At 38.3% G+C, this 19,257-nt stretch overlaps 1 pseudogene across 1 annotated transcript; it reads right to left on the reverse strand.

Moving 5' to 3' along the window:
- Positions 1–11,168: 11,168 nt before the first annotated feature.
- LOC125202366 (notchless protein homolog) lies at positions 11,169–18,965 on the reverse strand (annotated as a pseudogene). Its single transcript, XR_016135991.1, has 13 exons — positions 18,787–18,965; positions 18,447–18,528; positions 18,250–18,339; positions 17,301–17,426; positions 16,684–16,815; positions 14,165–14,381; positions 13,658–13,721; positions 13,195–13,305; positions 12,748–12,885; positions 11,945–12,080; positions 11,823–11,877; positions 11,580–11,636; positions 11,169–11,499 (listed from the first exon to the last, which is right to left on the reverse strand). The product of XR_016135991.1 is annotated as a notchless protein homolog (transcript).
- Between the last annotated feature and the right edge of the window lie 292 nt (positions 18,966–19,257).

A 19,257-nucleotide genomic window follows, 5' to 3' on the forward strand; every position in this document is an offset into this window, starting at 1 on the left:
CCCTCCTCTTTAAAGCTGGTATGTGTGTCGTTGCGAACTGCTCAAGTTGGATAGTCGGCCTGATCAGGTCAGCCTACTTCTGCCTGTTTCACCTACAAAATTGCGGGTGAGTGGATCCAGTGAAGGTGCGGGCTGATCAAGCTGAGTGGCTCCGACTCGAGTGAGGAGAATTGAGAGGCTGAAAGGGATGCGACATCATCAAAAGTCTTAACCCACTAATACTATTTGATTAGTATAGGGAAGTAACGATTGATCCCACATAGATGATGCGTTTCAAATTGTTTGTGTGATACGGCTTGGGGCTAGGTTGTTGCCACGCTTTACTTTGGGAGTATCTATTGGTGTGGAAAAGGAAAGAACTAACTAAGCTGGGTAACTAAACTACCTAACTGATCAACTTAGAAAACATTACTATAAAAAGAGAAACAGAATAAACGGGGTTGTTAGGCCCCTGCAAAACTGTACGAAAAACAAATTAACTTTAGCAGAATCGTCTTCCTCAACAGATCAGCGTTAAGAAAACAGAGCAACAACAGATCTGAAAAGTTGAAGAAGACGAAACACAACAAAACACATAAAACTTAAAATTACTTCTACGATCTAAGCTACGACAATGTAAAAACAAGAACTACGGCTAAAGCAAAGCAGAAATGAAAAGAAAGCACGTAGATCTAAAAGGAAAACAAGGACTGAAACAGAAAACAACAGATCTAAGCTAAGACTCAAAAGAAAACATGAATTAGAAAGTAGATCTAAACATAAAACATAAAATAAGCACGAAACTAAGGAACGAAAACAGAAACTTCAAATTAAACTAGAGAAGAACAGAACAAAGAGTCAATACATGAAAATAAGACAGAATCTAAGCTAGGAAATCAGGAAATTGTTTCATCACCCCTTTTCGGAGTGGAATTACAAAACAAAATTTGAAATTGTGCGAGGAAAGCAAGGAAAACAGCTAACTACCAGCTACTCTAGACGGAACCAAGTGTGTGCAGAGACTGGAAAGCTTAGAACTGAAGAGCACTTTGATTTCAGATCTGGAAGAGAGCTAAAAATCCTACCTACTCTAAAGAGAACCCCCCTAAACTACTAAGCAAGAAATGAAATATGGGGAAAGTCCCTTCTCTTAGCGTGCAAGGCTTCTTTACATATGGAGGCGTAGGGCTCTGATCCCTAGGGTACCACCCCTCTGAAATGACGCTTTTGCCCTTCACACCTTAGAGTGGAGTTCATAGTCTTCTCTACAGCGCAAGGTTGGCTGGCTCCAGTTGGAATGTGACTTGATCAGCTCAAAAGCCGCCTCTTTTCTCTTCTTTTTCGAACTTTTGCTGTAACATCCCGAATTTTCGAACCCTAATTTTAGAGCCCTAGAATTTATAATTGATGACGTGGGAGATGTGAATTATTTGATAAGTGAATTTATTGCATGAGTTTCCTTGACCGGGAAGTTTGAAAAGTCAAACTTGTTGACTATGTGATGTGGCATGTGATTATTAAATTAAGAGGTGAATTATTTGTCTAAGGGTGAGTGAGAATATTAGAGAAAATTTCCATAAATACTAGCCACCTAATTATTGAGAATTTTGAACCCTTGGACTTTTGGAGAGGGAATTCTATTTTTCCGGATTTAATTTAATTCTTGGGATATTTATCCAAATTAAATCCAAAACCCAATTATTCCTTATTTTAATGAGAAAATCGACACCCCCCTAGTTAATAGATCCTACCACACTTAAAAGAAATTTTTGTCCCGAAATTTGATACCTTTATGGGAAGAGTTCCGGGTATAGTTCCATCATCTTATCCTCACGCTCCCACGTGGCTTCCTCGGGCCCGTGGTTTCTCCATTGTATTTTTACGAAGGCAGTGGATTTATTTCTCGAGGTTTGGACCTTTCGATCCAAGATCATCTGGGGTTGCTCCTCGTAGCTCAGATCCGGGTTTACGACAACATCCTCGTAGCGAATCACATGCTTTGGATCGAATACGTATTTTCGCAACTGTGACACATGAAAGATGTTGTGCACATTCCCAAGGCTGGGCGGCAGCGCTAAATGATAAGCTACGGGTCCTACTCCTTCAAGAATTTCGTACGGCCCTATAAAACGCGGTTTCAGTTTCCCTTTAACCCCAAGACGCGTTATCCCTTTCGACGGGGATACCTTGAGGAAAACTTTATCGTCAGCGTGGAACTGTAAGTCCGTCCGTCGGACGTCGGCGTACGATTTTTGTCTGTCCTGGGCTTCCTTCATCCTTGCGCGGATTTGTCGAACGATTTCGACCATCTCTTCGACTGCATCGAGTCCAAGTGCCCTTCGTTCGCCAACTTCATCCCAATAGAGCGGAGATCTACACTTTCTTCCATAAAGTGCTTCATATGGCACCATGCCGATCGTTGCTTGGAAGTTGTTTTTGTAAGCGAACTCGATCGGAGGGAGTGCGGTCTCCCAACTTCCGTCTCGGTCGAGCACCACGGCTCTTAGCATATCCTCGAGAGTTTGTATCGTTCTTTCGGGTTGTCCTTCGGATTGTGGGTGAAAAGCCGTGCTAAATTCAAGCGTGTTCCAAGCTCGCGCTGTAGGCTAGTCCAAAATTTCGAGGTAAACTTCGGGTCACGATCAGACGTAATCGTCACTGGGACTCCATGTAATCGTACAATCTCTTAAATGTAGATCCGAGCTAGTCTATCCGATCCATGGGTCACGGGGATAGGTATGAAATGCGCACTCTTGGTAAGTCGATCTATGATCACCCAGATCGCGGTGTTCCCTTTTAGGGTCATCGGCAACGCCGTCACGAAGTCCATGGCAATGTGCTCCCATTTCCACTCGAGCGGTTGTAGCTTCCCGTACGGCTGTTGGTGTAAGGCTTTCACCTATTGGCAGGCTAAACAGCGCTCCACAAATGCTGCAACATCCCTCTTCATGGCGTTCCATCAAAAGGACTTCTTCAGATCCTGGTACATCTTTGTGCTCCCGGGGTGAGCAGTGTATGGGGTTTCGTGGGCTTCGCTCATGATTTCGCTCTTGAGTCCCTCGTCATTTGGCACGCACAATCTCCCTTCAAAGGTGAGAGCGTTGTCGGAAGCCTCGCTAAAACTTCTGGATTCACTGGTTCTTACTTCGACTCGAATCTCCTCAAATTTCGCATCCATCCGTTGTGCTGCAACGATCCTCGTCCTTAGATTAGGCTTTACTACTAACGCGGAGATTCGGCCCTTCACGGTTTCGGGTGTCCTTACTACTTCTATTTGCAACTTACTCAACTCTCGTACTAAACTTTCCTCTTCTGTCAGAAAAGTAGCGAGTTGCGGATGGGTCCTACGGCTCAAAGCATCTACCACTACGTTCGCCTTGCCAGGGTGGTAGTTGATGCCACAATCGTAGTCCTTTACCAGCTCGAGCCACCTCCGTTGTCGCATGTTCTGGTCCTTCTGCTCGAAAAAGTACATCAAACTCTTATGATCCATAAAGATTTCGCACCTAACTCCGTAGAGATGATGCCTCCAAATCTTTAGGGCATGCACTACCGCTGCTAACTCTAAATCGTGGGTGGGGTAGTTCAACTCGTGGGGTTTCAGTTGTCGTGACGCGTAGGCGATCACCTTGTTGTTCTGCATCAACACGCACCCTAATCCGACCTCCGAAGTGTCGGTATATACTACGTAGTTCACTCTGGGTTCTGGCACAGCTAACACTGGTGCGGTGGTCAGTTTCTCCTTCAAAAGTTGGAAGCTCGCTTCACACTCCGGTGTCCAGTTCACCTTGATCCCCTTCTTGAGCTGCTGGGTCATTGGTCTCGCTATCTTGGAGAACCCTTGTATGAACCTTCGGTAGTATCCTGCGAAACCCAGGAAACTCCGAATCTCGTTCGACGTCGATGGCGACTTCCATTGTCGCACCGCCTCAACCTTGGCGGGGTCCACTCGGATTCCTTCTGCTGACACGCTGTGTCCTAAAAAGTTCACTTCTTTCAACCAGAACTCACACTTGCTGAATTTTGCGTACAGCTTCTCCTTCCTCAGCGTCTCCAGCGCGATTCGTAGGTGTTCCGCGTGCTCCTCCTCGTCCTTCGAGTAGACTAAGATATCATCTATGAACACTAGGACGAACGTATCTATGTACGGGTGGAAAACTCGGTTCATCAGGTCCATAAACAATGTTGGGGCATTCGTCAGCCTGAACGGCATCACGACGAACTCGTAGTGACCATATCTGGTACGGAATGCGGTCTTAGGTATATCCTCCTTTCGCACTTTCAGCTGGTGGTATCTGGACTTCAAATCCATCTTAGAAAACACACCGGCTCCTCGGAGTTGATCGAACAGGTCGTCTATCCTCGGCAGTGGGTACTTGTTCTTGAGGGTCAATTTATTCAACTCTCTATAGTCGATACACATTCTCATTGACCCGTCTTTCTTCTTAACGAAGAGCACCGGTGCGCCCCATGGCAAAACACTGGGCCTAACGAAACCTAAATTCATGAGCTCTTGTAGCTGTATCTTTAGTTCCTCCAATTCCTTAGGCGCCATTCGGTACGGTGCCTTGGATACGGATGCGGCTCCAGGTTCAAGGTCGATCGTAAATTCTAACTGCCTATCCGGCGGCGGTCCAGGTAATACATCGGGAAAAACGTTTGGAAAATCTCGTACGACAGCGACGTCTTCGAGCCTCCTTTCCTCCTTCTCTTCTCCCAGAAAGAGCTTGCCACAAACATGGTTATAAAATAAAGGGGTGAACCAAAGTTCCAAGAAGAATATTCCATCCTTTGAAGAAAAACAGGTCTGGAGATATGATCATACTGAAGGTCATAACTACAAACAACTTTAGGAATGAAGTTCAATGACGGAAGCTCATAAAATCAAATATCGTTCTTATGAATTTGAAGAATACTACTCAAGCAAGAGGTCCAAAGTCATAAGGGCAAACACAAATTTCACGCCAAGTGAGTCATGACTCGATATTGGAAAAGAAATAAGGGACATCACTTGCAAATTGTGAGTCAACCAAGGTGTTTAAATAGATAAAGGCTCATGGTTATGCAAAACGTCTCGAAAAGAACTTAGGATCCAAGTAAGTACTGTTGATTTAAAAAAAATCGGTCATTCTAACTACGAAGGTCGCACTCCCTCGCACATTTCTCCCGAAGCCTGATCATGGTAACGTCGTTCTATGAAATCGTGGATTCCAAGTTGAGATTCATCGTATCGTCGAAAATAACTATTTTTGATGGTCACATCTTCAAAGTCTTCTTCTTGCCATGTCACATAGTCTTTTTCGATTGTCATTATACACGTGGTCTTAAGGTGTCATAAACGTCGTCGTATTTATGTCGCGTCGCCACTTTGGCATGGTATGCAAGACTGCATAGTTTTATTAGATCTTAGGTATGATCTCACCAATGTAAGGATACACCAAAGTTCGGAATATACTTATTTTCGTTGGTTCTATCACTCAGGAAAGTGATACTGCAGTTGTCAACCTACAACTAAGTTTTAGCATGTTCAGTCTGGCCTACTCCTTAGGCACTCTATAATTCCAAGCATAGCTTGAAGTCTCATACTAGTCATTCCGCGTTTCTACTGTTGATATAAGCGCTGTGATCGTATAGCTAAGGCATGCTAGGTTCAAAAGTCCAGGTCTAAGCATCGCAACATTTCAACATAATCTCACGTAATCATATTCGCATTTCGCGATTTTCACGAGTTCTCATACACATTCGACAGATCATCATTCGGGAAGCATCGCTTCACATTCACAATATTTCCAACACTTATGGCATGCTTTTCACAAAAATAACACTTCCCACCGAAATTTCCAAGAGCATAAAGTTTCAATCATAGAAATATTCTGTACCTCTTTCTTCGTGGTTGAACGAGACGAGTTGCGGTGTTGAGCCTTCCATATTCAGTTCGTTAGAAACAATGATTACAAGGACAACTTAAATTTTCGAAAAAACTCTTGGGTCCAGAGCGGAAATAACTGATTTTCGAAAATCACTATGTTGGGAAGGAAATAATATTTTGCTTATTTTATTGATTCCTTATTTGATTTCCTTCCATACCTAGAATTTAAATATTCTACCAAATCTTTTCATACCTTAAGAGATCTTGCCATATCTTATTTTAGTGAATATAAAAAATTCATGCCTTATTTAAAAGGCGTAGAAACGCTTATTTCCAATCCCTAATTGGGAGAATTCTTAATTTTATTTTGCTCCGTGATATTTTATTCTACTCCGTAAAATATACCAAAACAAAGTCTTGGCTATTTTAAAAGCCTAATTTTCGAAAATTAGGGGATTTTTGCCCTAGAGTTTATTTTTGTTAATTCTTCTCCCCTACTCCACAATATTGTTTTATTTAATTGTGGAGAATAAAATCTTACCAAATATTCTATCTTAATTACCTAAAGATCTTGTTGAGCACTATAAATAGGAGAACTCCTAAACCTAGCCCCCATATTTTCGCCCCCCTCCCTCCTTCACTCTCCCAAAATTTTCTTCTTCTATTCTCCAATATTTTGCCATCTTTTGGAGAAGAATTGAAGTTCAATCCAAGAATCTTGAAGAACCAATGCTAATACTTAATTTCTACCGTTCGATTTTCTCATAAGGTATTCTTATACTTAATCCCCTTCTTTCTACTCGATTCCTCTTCTTTCTAACCGATTAATCGGTCTTCTGGAACCCTCATGCAACTTGGTTGAGTGAAAGTGGGATAAAAGGGATATGTAAATATGTATGCGTGTGTGTGTGTGCGTGCGTGCGTGTGTGTGCATGTGTGTGCGTGCGTGATGTGTGTGTTGTGTGTATGTTGGCAAAAATACTCTTGTGTGACATATGTTGATGTTAGATCTAGAGTTGAGATGGGAATGGAACTTATGTGATGAACATGGCCTTGATAAGTAATGTTAAGATAAATCGATGGAAAAAGGGAAAAGTATTGAGACATGCATGAGTAAAAGTTGTGTTGAACCTAATTTGTGATATGTGCCTATGTGATTAAAAGGTGAAACCTCGGTTGCGAAGCCGGATAACGGAAAAGCGAAACTACTTGAAATCTAAGCAGTCGAGGTGGGCTTTACTCTTAAAACTCTCTTTTATTTTGTCAAAAATATTGATTGGTGTTATAAGGGTGGTTTAACTGTTATGCCATGCCTATGTTTGTTTTGTTATGATATTGTGAGCCTGATGTCTAGTTTGTGAGTTCGCTCCATTGGGCTATAGGGCTACGGATATGTTAAACGAATTCGGGTCTGAGTATGGGCCGCAAACCCTACCAGGCTGTGTACACGAGGGGATCGGGAGCCGTCCTTGCTAGTCGGCTGGTCTCGTGGGCGAAAAGTGTGGCCACACTTTCGTCGCACCATGGAAAGATTGTGATTGTGGAATTTGATGAGAAAAGTGGGGAGTTATTTGAGTGGCCAGTCTATGGAAAATATATTTTGTGATACTCGTGATATTCTCTTATAACTGCTTAAAACTCGAGTTCACTTGGTAAGGGTGGCATAACTTATAAAACGTTTTGGCAATGAGCTCACTGAGTATTTCAAATACTCAGCCCTGCATGTGTTTTCCTTATGTGCAGGTTGAACGATGACGAGCGGTGACGGGTGTTGAGCATGTTAACTAATTAAGAAGGACGTTTTTGAACTTCAAGCGTAGTTGTGTCTTCATACATAGCTGCACTTTCTCTTGGTCGTTTTCCGCTGAATTCTCTCTGAAACACTTTAGTATTTTTGGATATTTTGCACTCTCCTTTTGGTTTAGAGGCTTTAGACTATCTTGTGGTTTTTATCTTGGAAACTATGTCATACTCTTGAGATGTTTGATCGTCATTTATGATACCTTCCTTCTTCTTTTTAAGCTTCTAGGTTAAGTTGTTGTTTTAAATGCTTTGATAGTTCCTTTAATATTTTGGTCAACACTATTTTAAATGTAACCCTAGCCTATGTTGAATTCTTTGAGTCCGTTTTGGTAGCAGTCGCCGCATTTATTGTACCCTAGGAAGGCGGGCTGTTCATTTGCATTCGCCCTCTGAATTGATGTGATCTTCGTTTTCCGGCGAAATCTACACACACATGGCTCAAAAGGGTTGTTAGTTTGCTGATTTCAGTGCGATTTTGCTATAATATACATGCATGAATCGGGCCTCATCAGACCTTGGAAACAGAACCGTTTTCCAAGGCTGTGTACACAATTTGGAGATCGAGAAGAGAATTATCTTATGGCACTTAGGTGCTTGGATAACAGGTTGGTGTACCAACTTTTCATTCTCTCCGGGGAAAATACATGATGAGTTGAGCTGCATTAGAGAGTGGGCGAGAGATATGAAGACACAAAGAGTCAAAAAGTCCGAACTTGAGATGTCGGGTATATGAGTTGGGACCAGGTATCTAGCTTTGCGGGTGTTTTCTTGTTGTCTCTTCTCTCCGCTTATTGTGCCTTTTGTCTTTGCTGTTGTTTGTAGACCTTTTGGTTGTGGGTTGTTTTTTTAGTTTTTCAACTATATGGGCGGGTGTATTGGTTTTTTGGCTGTTAACGTATTTTGTTGGTGGTCTGTCGAGTAGCTCTGAGTGTTGTTGTTTAACGCTTCTTTTGTTTGGGAGTTTTGTTCATTGGGCTTGCTTGCTCGCCGTCTTTGGCTTGAGCCTTTTTTATATACTACCTTCGTCCCACAATAAGAGTCACATTTTACTTTTACTATAAATGGTAAGTAGACCTCACATTTCACCAACCAATTCTACTCACATTTTATTATAAAACTAAGGGATGTAATCAATTGCTAACTAATTATCAATCCCAAATTGAGACCTATTTTCAACCATTAGATCAGAAGATCTTGTGGTTAATATAATGCCAAGTGTAATATATTTTAAATTTAAATAATTATTAATTAAATTAAAAGGGTATTAATGTCAAATCCTATATGTAGTAATTATAACTAACTACTTTCTCTCTCCTCAAAATCATCTCAAATCTTTAAATTTACGTAACTCTCTCAATTTAAATTATTTTTTCGCAAAAAATATATCAAATTAAAGATAATTTAATAAGGATTCCAACGAGATCTCAATTGCATATGTTCCGACGATGTTTGGGTGATGAAATTTGATAAATTATATTTCAATTTTCGTACATGTTGATAAGGAGCTATTTTCAACAAATACAACAAAAAATCTCAATATATTGTAGGCAAAATCTCAATATTATGCATGTCCAATCTCAATAAAAATGTGTTGATATTTTCTTGTCCTTATGTTGATATTCTAATGTCATATTGTTGATATTTGTAATACACAATGTTGATATAAAAAAACACTCACGAAAATTATCATATGATAACATAATGACGATATTACCCTTTTGTTGATATTTTGTCTACTATTTATTGAGATTTTGTGAGCTTTAATCTCATCCACTCATTTTAAAATTCAAGGGTGAAGATTTAGTCTTGATTTTGGATTAGGGTGCTATAAGCATTAGAATAGGACCCATAAAACTAATATATATATATATAAGTGGAACTCATAATCCACTAACTTATCAATCCACTTTTCCTTATATTTCTTAAAACCCGTACCCACATTAAATGTGACACTTAATGTGGGACGGATGTAGTATCAGAATAATTAACTTTACTTGCTCTTTTCAAAAAAAAAAATTCATCGATGCTGACTTGCGTTTTTCATTTTATTTTTGTTTTCATTCATACAAGATTTCAACTTGATTTTGTTTGGATTGATATTTAATTTTATTATTTACTTTATGTTTATTAAATAGTTATATAGCTAATATTTTAATAAATATAATTTCTTCAATTTAATTTTTGTTCATATTTATTTATTTTTTATTTATCTTTTTTTTTAATAGATACTTATGTAGCTAATATTTCAATAAATAAAAAAAGTTCATATGATTTTTAATACTTGTAAAATAAAATATTAAGAAAAAGTAAATTAAAATCTTAATACATAATATGAATGAATTTAAAATTCATTTGTATTCTAGAAGCCATCCAATTGAAGCTAAAGGATGCCAAATAGTAACATTAGAAAAACAATTTATTTATGTTTACAGTGAAGGATTTGATTTACAAAAATAAAAACAATACAAAGAAAATAAAAGAATTAGTGGAATATTGAAACTCCAAGCAGTTATAGTTTTCATACCACTGCTTCTGCATCTACCAATACCACTGAATGTTTCCACTAAAATATGGAGTATGTTTTACTTGCGCGGCATCTCCTTCGTGGCTCCAAACTGTTGTAAAAGGCGTATAACTTTTGGATTTATGGTTTTACCTATCAAAATGGGTTCGAGGCATGCGAAATTTGCGTCAAAGGCATCTTTGGGGCGTCCCTCGTTATAGATCTCGACAATTTCTTTCCACAAATTTATTTATTTTTGTTGGTCGGCAACAATTGGATATTCGTGTACGAAGGTAAAAGATCACTCGTGGGAATCTCCGCTTAGTTAAAAATTGAATGCTTGAGACACCTTGGGTCCATAGAAGCACAGATTGGAAATGTTGTTATATTGTGGTAGTATAATGCAATTTGAAATAAATAAATAGGTTTGTGTTAAAATGACAATTACTCTTAAAGTGACACCGTGACACCACATATACAACAATATTATAAACGCTACACAGCAATATTTAATACGCTAGATATTGCTGCCCAAGAAAAATTGTTGTATATTGTATAAAATATTGCTGGCTGTTTTTTTTATCCTTGAATATTTTTTTTATTGCCACATGGTAGCTGATTATTCGTCCACGTGTACAAATGATTGGCTAGGAATGGTGGTATGGTGTTACATTTTTATCCTTGAACATTTTTTTTATTGCCACATGACAGCTGATTATTCGTCCACGTGTACAAATGATTGGCTAAAAATTGTAGTATGGTGTTACTTTAAGAGGTGATGGCATCATAACACTCCCCTAAATAAATATTAGTATTTGCTTAGATAGATTAAATATTGCTTTAATCTTGTACTATGAGTAGTATTTAAAAGAAGAATATTTTTGTTGGATTGTCCACTTGCTTTTGTGTTTGGTTCTATAATATTGACTGACAAAATTAAGCTGTTGGGAAACAAAAATGTACTCCATTACCATTTCTTCCAAGGATATATGGATGTTGAGTGCAACTGGTAAAGATAAAAAAAATGAAAATTTTAGTTAACCCTGTTTGTTGTTAATTCCTTTACAAAGGGAAATAAATGAGAAATAAAAATATGCAGCTTGATCACCACCACCACCACCACCAGGTCTTATAAATGAAATTGAACAGAAGAAAATACTACTTCCCTAAACTAAAGTATACCTATCTTTGTGATCTCTTGTTGCAACAGCGATTCCGTTTCTTGCCAAAACTCGGTATATGATGGTGAAACTGTTGGCGTCTACCCCATCCATAGCTTCAGAACTTTATCTTTTCCACCTGATGCTACCTTCTCACCATCTGGACTCCAGTCTACTGCAAACACCTGCAATTCAAAAATGGGTTCGTCAAAGATTCAATTAGATGCATAAAATGTACCAAAACAACGAAGACAACACAGCTCACTTCATCTGCATGTCCTGGAAGATCTTGTTTCAGCTTCTGCGTATGAATATCCCAAACCTGTTTTTACAGGCTTCCGTGTCAATAATCATTGTACAACAGTAGACTATGTATCACAATTAGAGTCGATGTAGTATACACGTTTGCGCAATCATTGACTTGCAATCCAGCATGGCCACATTGGCACATTCCCTAACAAAACAAAATTATTTCAAAACACTTTCAGTTTTCAAAAGGGACATTTACCTTAAGAGTTGAGTCTTTGCTTCCACTCAAAAGCAGTCTACTGTCAGCTGACCAGCTGCAAGAAGATTTCGGATTAGATCTACAAACTAGATGCATAAAATTCTATTAAAAATAATCCAAACCTTATTTGATAAACGGGCCCAACATGGCCACGGAAGGCAGCCACGAAACTTCCAGTTACTCCATTCCATAATTTGACCGACTTATCAAAGGAGGCATTCATTGCCCGTCAGGAGAAAAGTAAACATGATTTACAAGCTACAGGAGATCGAATAATAATAAGAGGTTAGCACTCAATGTCGATATATGGTAGTATCAATAATCAATAATCATTAATAAGGTTGAAAGCTCCGGACATATATTGAGAGGATCAACCAGATTATGCAAACTAGATGCATCAATGGTGTAAAGAGATTGAGAGATAGAGATGGAAGCCACGGGTACAATATTTTCTGTGCACAGCTTTGTTAGATCGAGCATGTTGATGAACACAAGTAATTGACAGAAAGGTAACACTAAACAAGAAGATGTTTGATTTTGGGGGGTTTGATTAAGTTTGAGAATGGATGTAGAAGTTTTCCTGCAGTCCGTAATTATATGCCAAGACCATGGCTACCAATCATTTCCCAAATCATCACTAGAGATTTTCTACTTGTATGTTCCCTTTTTTTTTCTCTTTCTGATTGTCAGTTACGCTTGTTCTGAGTCTAATGATATGTCATCTATCCAATGCCAGTCCCTCATTCTCTGCATCTCATGTCTATGAAATCAAACATGCATTGGCTCTTCAGTAAACTTAGTAAAAGGAATATCAGCATTAGTTTGAAAGATATAAAGCATTTAATCCAGAATAAATCATTTTCAACTGAGTTTGGTTTTATTCAAAAAAACAGAGGTAATATTGAAATGACGCAAAACTGAGCACCTGTTGATGACCAGTCATACGATTTTTGGGGTGTTTGCTGGCAGCAGGTTCCCATAGAAACGTGGTAAAGTCATCTGAACCTGACACCAATCTTTCAGGAGCACCGCCCCTCATCTTATTATACCTTTCCAAAGCAACCTGGTAAAACAATTTCAGTAGCCTCGGATTTCAAATGCAGTACACAAAGTAAAGCCAATGCATATAATACAAGGAGATTCAACCTTTAAGTCCTTCCAAATAAAATCCAAAATGCAAAACCATAAATATCAGCACCAAGCTTCCGACAATGTAAAAGAAAATACATAGTAGTATATCTAAGGTCCACAACTGTATTGAATGGTTAAATCACTTTGATGAATTAACAAGAAGTATTGTAGACCAAAAGGAGAAGCATACATACTCTACAATAAGTAATTATGAAGGGAAAAAATAGATAAATCACACCACCTGCTTCATTTCCTCTGGAGATGAATACTGTTTACCAGTGTGATCATAGGCACCAGTTCGGAGAACATACTCAGTACTCAATGCCAATGAATTCACCCAATGCCCATGGCCCTACACAATGAGAAATATGGGAAACATGAGCGACTAGCCGACTAAGTATAAGAAAATTAAGACTACAATAAGTTGATAGTAGTCTAAAAGCCCATGGCTCGTTTGATGTTCACAGAAGCATATTAGTCACCACAAGAACTGTGGACATATGAACCATTTAACCCCCAGTACATAAGACAACATAATCTACACAAGAACAACATGACAAGAAGCCCAAAGCATCGGATAAGTGTAGAAAATGAGAACTGAAGGGAAGGGATATGCTGCTTTGCAGATGTGCAATGGATGCACTTATAAAAATAGGATGGGAGGCAAATGAACAAAAGATTGTTGAGCCACAGAAAATAAATACCTTCAATTCCCGAATTAGCTTTCCTTGTGTAGTCTCCCATATTTTAATTGTGCAATCCTGAGATCTGAAAACGTAATATAGAAATCAAATTTTTTTTTTATCTTCTACAATTTTACTGTATAATAACGATTTACTTCGCCTAAAATTTACAATACCTCCTCCAACCCTACCAATTAAACTGCCTATCAGGATAAAAGTTACAGATAATTCACAATTGGAAGATAAAACAGCTTTGAAATTATAAAAGTTTGTTCGAAATGAAACTACAGAAGAAAGCACAAATTATTGAGCCATTTTGAATTGTTCACTTGCAAAAAAATGCTCTTTATGCATGATCTTCCAATTGAGTGAATGCCATTCAATCACCACATAATTGTTACCTAGGTTACAATATAAAATATAGGCCAACAAGGTGCTTCCAAATTTCAAAGAAAAATAACAGTTCAATCATATTAATTTACAATTTCCTGTTTAGGAGGTGTAGATTCTCACTAAAGTGAAACATACCCAGTATATATGAATCCATCACTTCCCCATTTCACACATGTTATGGCCAGTGTATGTCCAGTAAGGCATATTATACATTTCTTCAAAGCAACATCCCAGATCCTTGCATCACCATCTTTACTTGCACTGACAAATCGGCGGCATGGAGCACTAAGATGCACTGGCTCCCATGAAATTCCAGTTATCCATTTCTTGTGCCCCCGAGACATGATCCGTGCTATTCAAATTCATTGTAAATTCTTCCAAGTAAAACATGACATGACATGTGTTGGTGCCTAATGTCTTTTTGGTATAAACCAATGATATTAAATATCGGCTATGGCGCCGCCGTGACGCCATTGCATGGCGGTTTTCAAGAAAAACACCATCGCCGCGAGCTGCCATGAAACTTTTTAATGGCGACTGCCATTTGCCGCCATGAATGAGGCGCCATGGCATGTATGGCGTCAATTTTTGATTGGGTGCCCCCAATCCTCTATCCAATTAGCAAATAAGACGGCCCAATTGTATTTACCCGGTTTTTCTTCTTAGAAATTAGAATCAGATTACTCACCCCAAAAAACCCTAGATTCAAGCATAATTTATTGCGAATTCAAACAAAATTGCAGAATATTTAGGGTAGCAAGTTAATACAATTGCTTCTTCTCTTTTGAAATATAGTTAATATAGTTTTCCCAATGTCTCATGGAGAAGAAGCCACATCAATGGCAGCGGATGTCAATTGGGCTAACCAGCTCGGGTTCAGGCCAACTCATTCGAGTTGTCGGGCTATTTGGGTGCGGGTTATTCGAACTGTAAATTTTTCGGGTTATATATTTTTGGCCCTAACCCTAACTCTTCGGGTTTCGAGCTAACCCACGGGCTATTCGGGCCAGAAGTGATCTTATTTGTTTCTTTCTATCCAATTCGGTATTCTAACTTATAAAAAAACAAATTGTCGTAAAGTGAAGTATTATCAAAGTGATCAAGAGAAGGAAAATAATAGCTATTGAAAATTGAAACAAAATACATAAACATAACGCTCAATTAGTAGCACGTGTGAATCTGAATACAATTAAATGACAATTAAATGGAAATCATGCATTTCAAAAGGAGTTAAATAATATTCTTAATTGTATACCGAAAAAATAAATTCTAAGAAGTTAAAAAAGATAGTATAGATAACAGTATGTCACAAAATAAATTCTATAGAGTTTAATGTGATTATATGAGTACATATTATGATATTAATATACTCTATATTTCATATTACCCTAACTTTTAATTTGAGAAAGAACACATAATTATCATATATAGTTCACATGCCATATATATTTCATATATGTAAGTATATAAACCCAAAATTTGATAATTTTTTTTTAAAATGCTCAACCCATGGGCTAACCCGCAACCCACCTGGGCCAGCCCGCATAACCCGCCGACCCAAACGGGTCAGCCCGTGTAGCCCGATTATGTATTTAGGTTACAATTTTCCGGCCCTAATCCTATGATTTTACCGGCCTATTTGGGTCGATCCGCGGGTTTCGGGCTAGACTGACATACCTAGCAACGAGTAGAGCAGATTCTAGTAATGTTTCCGCTACTAGAATAGATCCGGGGTGGAAGTATTGCATTCAAGTGGACAAGGCATCCACTAATAAGGTACAATGCATTTTTGCTACAAACAAATGAATGGTGGCATCACTAGGGGCAAAGAACACTTGATGGGGAAGAAGGGAAGGTTGTCGCATGCCCGAAGTGTCCGAAAAGTGTTCGTGAAGAACTTTGGAAATATTTTACCGACAAAAGAGCTGCAGGATCCTCTTAGATTCTTATGTCTAGTCATTCAGCTGGACATATTGATCTTGGTGGCTACCCATCAAGTGTTCTTTGCCCCTAGTGATGCCACCATATTGATGTGGCTTCTTCTCCATGAGACATTGGGAAAATTGTATGAACTATATTTCAAAAGAGAAGAAGCAATTATATTAACTCGTTGCCCTAAATATTCTTCAATTTTGTTTGAATTTGCAATAAATTGACGCCATACATGCCATGGCGCCAGTCGCCATTAAAAAGTTTCATGGTAGCTCGTGGCGATGGTGTTGTTCTTGAAACCCGCCATGCAATGGCGCCACGGCGGCGCCATAGCCGATATATAATAACATTTAGAGATTCCAAAAATAATTATTGGTGATGTTAAAAGATGATAGATATTATATATCAATCAAATTAGGTGATGAATATATAGGATGGGGAGGCACAATGTCAAGCATGCACGTATCTTTCAGCAAAAGTATAATGGTGTATCTTGACAGTGCCACTAGCCTATCCCTTCTTAATATATACATAGACCTATATATCTAGTATACTATTTTCCTATTGAGCATCTACAAAGATAAAAAAAACAGATCACAATCAACACACTCTACAATACATTCGACTCTAAGATGGTTGACAGAATAGATTAAGGCAGGTTAAAAAAAATATTCAGATCAACAAGGAAGAAATTCAATCAAGAAAAACACTAGTTGTTACACTTACCATAAGTGGATTTCCCAGTGATTTGCCGGTCTGTGGGTCCCAGCATATAAGTTCTCCAGCCTTGCTTCCACTTACTAGATGCTTACCATCTGGCGACCATGCAATACAAAGAACCCAGTTCTTGTGTCCTGAAGGGGGGAGATAAAGTACGGTGATCATTATATATCACTACATATTTATAGAAAATGCCAAATAGCTCAAGAAAATGAAATGGACATTATAGGCACAACCAATAGGTAATGACATACTCCATAGTTGAATCCAATAATTTCAAATGGAAGGGCTTACATAACAATTAAGCAAAAGGAATCCATTCAAAGAGTGTCATAGTTAAAAAAATGAGTGCGAACTTTTTAGACCGAATTTTTTATTGTGGCATTCTAACCATCTAACTTCATACATATAGTTATCTTTTATAATGTCACATATCCAAATAGCTTTATGCAGATATAATTATATACGTATAACCAAACAAAGTGCTGTAGATTTCTTTCTTGGATGTTTTCAAGAAACACAAACAATGGAGATAAACGTTTAAAAATCTGGGAATTATAGTAATGTCATTCAACCATCAGAAAAATGCTGCTCAGACATAAAAAAGAAAGATTCTGACCTTTACATGTAAACAATGGTGTCTGCGTATTCAAATCCCACATACGAACAGTTGTATCACCTGATCCACTGGCCAGGTGGCGTCCATCAGGACTAAAGGCAACAGAAAGCACAGCTTCAGTGTGACCTACAATAAATCAACCAGAGTTGGACCAAAAAATGCCGTCAAACTCAAACATCACTTTAAAGATAAATCCAAGAAAACTTCATCCCAATAAGAATTAAGAGGGCCAAATAAATCTAGCAGTCCGTAAACTGAACAGTTTTGAAATTATTTCATTGAACGAGAATAACATTATTTCAAAAGTCCGCCAAGAGTCAAGAAATGCTGTTTTGGCTTTGGCCAAGAAAAATTAGACGAAAATGTAATCAAGCCCGCCAAATATATCATATATATGGTTGTATCAAACATAAAAATCAAGAAGAGGTAAATGTCTTTAAGCTAGCTTTGTCCTTTGGTAGAGGGGTTCCTTAACCAGTTAAACAACCCTAGGGAAGATGAGATTTAGAACAAGTGTTTATCCTTGAAATTATCTTTGTATTGCAAAATGAGACTACTTGGTTTGATTAATCTCCTATGCTATATAAGCTACTAATGTTAAGGTCAATGTGTTAACAATTATCATGACTAACCACTTATTCGTGTTTTACCTACAGAACAATCATGTATCAATAAAACCTAAATGTACATCAAAGCCAATACAGAATCAGTATGGAGGAATGTATTATCCATTTGTGAAACCTAGTCATGATATTGCAAACATTAGTTTTTTTAAGATACTCAAGAAGTGCTTTAGAAAATTCAATAGTTATAGGAAGGTGAAATAGAGTGAAGAATGAGCTAGGCAGTGATCAGGACTAATAATATCATTGACGATGCAGGTACGAAAGAAACAAAATGAACCCTTAATTGGGATGAGCATGTGAACGGAATAAAACACATTTCTTACCAGCAATAGTTGAAGAACATCGAGTCACTGGACGTATTCTAAATACAGCCTGGGGCTGGTATACTATTGTAATGACCTTCTCCACAGAAACTGCATCATTATTTACTCAAAATCTCAGCAATTTGAGTTTGTGTTCGGTATAGGAGTAAAAAGAATGATCAAGAGCAATAAATTCATCAAAGGAATTAGCAAAATGCCTTTATTCTTCTGAAGGTACGATCCAAGCTCCACTGCAAGCTCATGGTTCGACACATAAAAAGCATAAGGCAACTTTTCCTCCTAAGATAACCAAACATATTCCTCGTTAAATAGGATCCTATCCACTACATGTAGTTCATTTCCAGATTTTTCATATAAATATTGTTCATAAAAAAAAGGCAACCAGCAGCACTATATGAGGCAAACAGATTCTCTCCTATGACCGCAATGGATTCCAAAAATATATCCGGAGTAATTGCGGAGAGATCATCCAAAAGAGAATCCTATGATTACTAATAAGAAGCCAAAAAAATAGATTTAGTTTGATGATGAATTTACATTGTTGAGGAGCTGGTTGACGAGCTGCTGGAGCTCCTTAGGACCTGCGGTTTCCGGCAGGAAAATTGGCGAGCCGAGCGCCGTGCCTTCCGCGTCGGTGAGCTGACATATGACGCGGTGGCTCTGCTCTCTCTCCTCCGCCCTACCTAATTCTGCTGTTTCAACTTCCATCTTCTCTTTTTCTTGCTTTCTCTTTGTATTTTAAAAAACAGGGTTTATGGGTATAACTTGGGGTAGAATTGTCATTCTGTGCAATTGATTTCTTCTTTAATTCAAATAGAGTCATTTTTCTGCGAATTGACCCATCGTACTCACCCAGCCCAGTATGTAGTTAAATGGGCTATTCTTCTATATTTGTACTCACCTTGGCCCATTGGGCTTTACTTCGCTTAGAAATCTATCCAAATCCCAATTGTCATTTTCAGCCTCTCAAGTGATGTAGTCGGGTGGGAATGCGGTTCGTCCATTCTT

The sequence above is a fragment of the Salvia hispanica genome, chromosome 2, assembly GCF_029641045.1.
Source record: "Salvia hispanica isolate PSC_SH4W2 chromosome 2, Shi_PSC_v1, whole genome shotgun sequence".
NCBI lineage: Eukaryota > Viridiplantae > Streptophyta > Magnoliopsida > Lamiales > Lamiaceae > Salvia > Salvia hispanica.